The sequence below is a fragment of the Epinephelus moara genome, chromosome 3 (assembly GCF_006386435.1).
Source record: "Epinephelus moara isolate mb chromosome 3, YSFRI_EMoa_1.0, whole genome shotgun sequence".
Taxonomy (NCBI): Eukaryota; Metazoa; Chordata; class Actinopteri; order Perciformes; family Serranidae; genus Epinephelus; species Epinephelus moara.
The window spans coordinates 37,569,986-37,577,141 of NC_065508.1; positions in this window are offsets into that span (position 1 = coordinate 37,569,986).

The following is a 7,156-nucleotide window of genomic DNA, read 5'->3' on the forward strand; positions in this document are numbered from 1 at the left end:
TGCAGACTCCACCATGTGATTAGGACATAACTGAAAAATTGTCAGTGGAAAAAAAAAGTGTTTCTGTCATCCTGAAATAGACACCATAATCTCAGAAAGTGGCATCAGATACAACAGGCAAAGACAAAGAGCAAAGCTGCAAACTGACGTCAGTACCCAGGAGGTGCTGTGCCAACCTGCTCAGTTAAAGATGCTGTACACTATAAAAAATAAAACCTCTCATCACGTTCACTCTACCTACATATCTAAAAACCAGCATGCACAGTATGCCTGAGCACACAGTATGCAGTGCTTGCCAAATGTGTCATCATTTGTTGTGAAACACAATTTTGGAAGCATCATAACCAACTGGTCAACAAACACCATCTTCAGTAGTGTCTTTAAGCAGCTGCTTCTTCCTCACATAACAGGAGAAACAAAAAGGGGAGAAAAGGAAGAAAGGAGATCTGGCCTGTTAGAGGCCTCCCATTACTACGGCAACATAGCTCACACAGCTCAGCATTGCACAGACGCTGGTTGCCATGGTTATACCGTAATTACACTGCCAAAGGAATCACCCCACAAGCAACAGAGTGGATGAGTAGCCTTTCTCAACAACTGTAAACGCCATTAGAGCTGGCTGTCACTACACTGGTTTTGTTTGAGGAGCTGGGATACAGTATACAGCCTGATTTTTATTAGTTTAGTTTAAAAAGAGCAGACTTTAAGCTATAGTATAAGTACAGTAAATATATAGAAATTGGCATTTTTGTGATTTGTACTAGCATGGTTTGTATGGAAATAGCTAAAACTGCACTTTGATAGAAAGAAAGTGGCTGGATATTCTTCCTCATATTTGCAGAGACTTAACTAACTTACTCATTCTTAGTGTTTTATTTGTTGTGGTGAACATTCAGCCAGTATACATACAACAAATAATTGTTACGGTGTAGCGATTAAAACCTCTTCAGCATCCTGTAAAATTCACCTTAATTCACCTAAAACGCCTATCCAAGGCAACCCAAAGTCAATTAAAAGCTGTTCTTCCATTTCTAAGTACATGTACATACATGGTCTCATTCCAAAGGTAACACTCAACATCACTGTTAGTGCTTCTGTCATTGAATTATACGAGTTTCAACATGCTAATAAAAGTTTATTTTTATCTTCTATGCCTAAGTATTTTCTTGACAAGAGATGCTGCGGATGACCTGAGTGATACACTTTCACTCGGCCATATCATGAAGCCTCACATAGTCCAAAGTCAGAGTAAATACCAGTATCACAGAAAATAAACATTTTACGCAGGTGCTTTTTTTCCAGGTGCTTCTCAAAAAAAGAGGGTAAAACAGTGTACTGAATGTGTGAATATAAGTGAAAAACACATCAACAAAAACAGAAATGTCTATTTAGGAGCTCACTGTTCAGAAGAACACTTCTAGAACACCTAAAATGATAAGAAAGACTGCTTTTCCATTAAGATGACAGATGAATCATTTGTTTATCATTTCTGAACATTTCTAACAGTCTATGATGGAAGGAAGGACTTCAGACCTCCTGTGGAGGTCTGCAGTGTCACTGACGGAAAAGACCCATCAGCCATCAGGTCAATCTCTGCTCACAATAAATATAAGCCTTTTAATAACGTTACACTTGCAGACAGACAAGAGGAGAGAGAGCAGCAGGACTGCAGCCTGTCCTAGTAATGTAAGTAATTTTCCATTTAACCTTCGTTGTGTGGAAGTTTGTTTCAACAGTCATGTAATAACGTGAATTTAATGTATAACGTTATACATCATGCAATTACGACAAAAATCAGAGCTAGCAGCCCAGCTTGCTAACATTAGTGAGCGTTATTAGCCCAGCTCTGTATAGCAATGTTAAGCGCAAGAGAAGATCGATTGCTGATTTATTTTTATCTCTTCGGGGACTGACTATTCAATAAATTAACAGTTTATTACATGGTAAAGACACTGGTAAAACAAACGTCAACATGTCATTATAGGTATAACATGTACAGCAGGTTGTAATCAAGTTGCTCTCTCTCCTCTCGTCTGTCACAGTGCATTGTGGGATACTTTGAGTCCGCTGTGGACACTGCCAGAACTCAATCAAAACACAATGCAGCCAAAGGTTGTGGACATGGATGTTAAAACATTTTTTAGTTTTCTTTTAAAAGCTCTCTTAGTATTATTGTTGTTAATGCAGCTGCCACAGTATTGTTAAAGCTGATACAAATATTATATATAATCACATTTTACGTGAGTAGAAGTGGTGCGATGAAACGTATCATCTTTCTTTTTTAACTTTGTTTTATAATGAGATTAGAAGGTGATACAAGTATTACTACATGCTACTTCTACCTGTGAATGCATTAAATGTATCATCTTGACTTTTTATGTCACGTTATATGAAAGTCTGCCGTGCTGAACTCTTTATAACAGAAGGGAAGGTCTTTAAGAGGGTCTAACCCTCGCTAACCCTGACCCTAGGGCAATGTTTCATCCACATATATGTTGCAATGTCATGATTAAACAAGACATTAGTTCAACAAGATATTAAACAACTCATATCAGAAATTATTAAACGGTTTATAATTTGAAATGTTCAGAAAAAGCCAAATGATTACACTATTAATAAGAAAACATTATGAGAGAATAGCTTTTAGTCTTCCAAAGTGTGACTTCTGCTACTGTTCAAATTCAACACTATATAATTTAGGCATGCATTTTAAGAGCTTTATTAGATTATTTTTAAGATCCTGTAAAGCTCTTGTAGTACTACTGTACTACAACCACAGTATTATTGACACAGATACATGTATTACTACATACTGCTTCTTCTCCTGAATGAATGAAACGTGCCACCTTAAAGGATACTGTAGCTGGCTGCTGCCCACTCCCTCAGTACTGCACCAATTTCAAAAACTGTTGTTCATATCAGTCTCTTTGACCAGTTTACATGGGGAAATAGGGTCCAGTTTGAAAAACCTCTCCATAGCAGCTAAAGAACCACATAACCACAAACAGCCACAGTACAGCACCAGGGGACCGACTTTAGTTCTTTAAAATGATATACTATCAAAGTCTAAAGTTTTAGCTGCCAAACTCTGGTTGAGTTGACACAGAATGACCCTCGAGCATCTACAGGGTAAGTAGCCAGATAACTAAGTACCAAATGACAACACTGAACACGCAAAGTTCAGTAAAACACCATTCCTGATAGCAAGTTATTACCGGCTGGCCTGTGGTGTAGAGGTGGAGGGCTGCAGGCTGGGACTCCGGTGTCATCTCTCCGGAGGCGCCTTGATGCCTCTGGAGCTGTGCTCTTCTCTCTCTGCCTCTTATTGGTCCCAGCAACCTCTTAGAACCATGAACAGAGGGACAAAGTAAGGGACCAGATCAAACCAGTTCGGTTATTCAGTTAGTCTTTTCAGACTGCTGCTGGAACGTGACTGGTTTCCATCTGTGTTTCCTGTGGAACTGAATGGATTATTGTATTTCATGAAAAATGGCATCTGTTGCTGACCTGCTTTGCTTTATTACAAAATGGTACCATGAAAGGGTAAACACTTCTTAGCATAATTATTTAGAATTACTAAAGCAACATTATTTATAGGAATACTTTAACTTTGTGATATACACTGGCAGAAAGTCCAGGTCACTCCTTTGATGTAACAAGCTAACTTAAAGCATTTCTTGTGCTGTGCTGAAACAAAATCAGCAGCCCAAATTTCCCATTATTTAGATGGGACATAAACACAGCATTATGACTTCAGTCTAGCCTGAGGAACATTAACTGAGAGTAGAAGAAATAAAAACTCTTCAGGTCAAGTTTAATTTATTTGTAACTAGTGGCCTAGCAACTGCAGGAGCCACTGCAGCACATCCCATGATTATAACTCATTAGTGCCACCTAGTGGAAATTCAACAGTTTCAGGGTTTCACACAGTGTTATATGGAGGTGGTGAGCCACCTCATCTGAATCAAAGACAATGCTTGTTTCATCACTTAAAAAACAACAACACTTTTATAAACTCAAACATGGAGCTTTGAGGAAAACAAATTCACACAGCTAATGCCACACTTTTAATGACCATGACTACTGTTTAGGCCATCCAGATGAACTCAAGTGATCACCTGGTAAGATGTGTCAGGATCAGGGTGGCTAACCACCTCAGCTAAACAATTTCCTGGTGAACTTGCCAGAGGCCCAAACTGCAGGCCTATGCTCACAACAGTAATATTAGAAATCAGACTTGCAACACTCCAGCACACACTTCCACTCCACACTTTTCATCATACAGCAAATCCCACTGGTCTCTGAGTAGGCAGTGACACATTAAACTTACTGATCACTTATTGTAACGCAGGGACCGCGGTGGAACAAAACTCACAATTTGCAGGAGATTGTCATCCAGACAGCGCATGAAGACCTGCAGGCGGACAAACAACCAGTGGGTCATATAGCCAGAGAAACTGAAGACAGATGTTACAGATGTTACTATAGCTTCCAGGAGAGGGACACAGACCAACATGAGGAACCAAAGGCAAAACCAAATCGCAGCAGCTGAATCTCCTGTACAGATGGACGTCTTGTCCTGGATGGTGCTTGGACTGCAGGGTGACATACAAGATGGTCCCATTAATGTCATCAACTAATTATTGATGATGACGGTCTTACTTTTACACAATATTGCTGCTGAATGAGGTGCAGGACAGCCAGCCGAGATGCCTATCTGTCCCACACGTCAGCAGAGACTTCTGTTTTCACTGGTGTGGCCTTCCTGGCAGCAGCTGGATTTATTTATTTTGAAATCAGGGGTAGTACATATTAATAAACACTTTCCTGTAAATATGCAGGATTATAGCCAGCGGCTAATTTCCATCCCTTGTCCCTAGGCAGGTTGGTGTAGGCCTCTGTATTGTCCCAGGATAGAGACAAACATTCTCCCACCATGCCCCCAGCAAGGGAAGCCTCACATTTACAGTTTATCATCCAGTAGAATTGAAGGTTAAGGCACTGCTATTTGAGAACTTTCTACTCCCAAATATCTCCACTGACTGCCACACTAATTGCCAATAAGATGTTTTATGTAGAATTACAACAGAAAGATCTCAGCTCACTTTCAAAAGAGCTGGGGTGCTGTCCAGTTCTTACAAAACAAACATAGACTTAATAAATCAAACAAACTAGCCAAACTAAGTAAACTACTAACAACTAACAAGAGGAAATACTCAATATATCTAATCTAAAAAACAAGTGAATATCTATAATAATCAAATCATCAAAACAAATAACAACACAGAGTAATAAATAGCTCCTACACCTTCACTATGCAATCACAAAAAACAAAACTTCATACTAGGTATGTGCTCATGTCCTTTGATACTGAGTCCATAATAGATCCTGCAATCCACTGTGATCCATTGTGTTTGTATAGAGTACAAATGCAAAATTACGAAAAGCTCTGAGTGCAACACATACAGCTGCACTAATTACAAATTACTTCAACTGTGTTGTTTTTCTCTTTTTGTTTTTTTTTTCTTTTGTTTGTTGTTTTTTTCTCATTTGATTTACTTCTCACTATTATTGAACTTGTGATTGCAGACTCTGTCTTAATCTTGAACCGAAGAAGTCCACATTTTCATTTTCAAACATTTTGCTGTTCAGGAAAGTGTTAAGGCAGGGGTAACTGTGTGTGGCACACTGTAGATTGTTACAAGATAAGATAAGATACACCGTTATTGATCCCATAATTGAGAAATTCCAGTGTTACAGCAGTCAAGGAGAAAGAGTCAGAATATGTCATGGTTGTCGCAGTGTCACAAACATCACATGGCAGTTTTAAGTGTTGACTTTGAAACATACAAAGAAATTTTATAACAAATGTAGACAAATGTAGGCAGTTACACTTATAATTAACAATTATTAGGTATCAACGTGCTGAACAACACAATTAAAATATATTTAAAGATATGTCACATAAGCATACACTCATTTTACCTTTATGACACATGAGGAAAACAAACTTGAGAAATATGTCAGATTGAAAGTAGAACCTCTATGGTGTCTTTAGAACAACAATTTGCTGAGTAATATGCATGATTATATTTCCCTAAAATCTGTAAACAAATAGCATTATACACAGTCACCATTTGCCTAAAAAGCAGAAGTCTGTGTAGGTCGGTAACTCCTGTTCTCACATTTCACTTATTTACACCAACAACTTATCTGTAGCCTAATATTATGTATTTAATATTTTCTCATATTTTACTGGACCAACCTTCCACTTCATGAGGTCAGCTTTCAACGCCCCAATCCTCAAATTTGGTTTAGGCGTTGAATAAAATGACTTGAAAAGTATTTTATTAAAGGCCTCAACTGAATTAAAGCCATGAAAGTCTGTGGGTCTGTCATGCTCTCTACGCCTCAGTCCTCACCTTTCACTTGGATGTGCTCTAGAGTCTCCTTCCACAAAGTGTCTGGGATCTCAATCTTCATTTTCTTCTCTCATTTTGTTTTTATTACAGTAGGCTCAACTGGACTGATAGATTGTAAGGTGTCATATATAGTATTAATTTTCCTAAGTCTGATGAGAGCTGAAGGCATCTGTCAAGACTGAAGCTTTTAAAGTCTCAAAATTTTGTAGATATTTCCTAAAGTAGTCTCTTATATGTGAGTATCTGAAGAAGTGACTTCCCGGTCATTTGTATTTACTCTGGATTTGTGCAAAAGAAGCAGAGGTGCCCTCAGTGTACAAGTCTCCTATGGTGCAGATACCTGCCTTTTTCCAGATTGTAAAAGTATTGTTTAGATTAGCTGGTGCAAAGGTAGGGTTTCCAACGATGGGTAAAGCATGGGTCCTGGATTAAAATGCAATTTAATTTGTTTCCAGATCTGCAGTGTATTGTGAATCACTACAGCTTTATAAAGATTTTTCAACGGTGTAAGGTGACAGAAGAATGGCACCCACAGTGTAAGGTTTACAAGCTTCCTGTTCCATTTCAAGCCAGCTTGGTGGAATTGCTGTGTCATCTAGCCAGTATGTCCTTGTGAAATTATGAGGGACAGTGGACCCTGCATTAATGAAACTAATAGACACATGTCAAATCTGAAGCTATGTAGTGTTTCATAACAAGAGAACAGGTAGGGTTTTTTTTTTTGCCTTATAGTG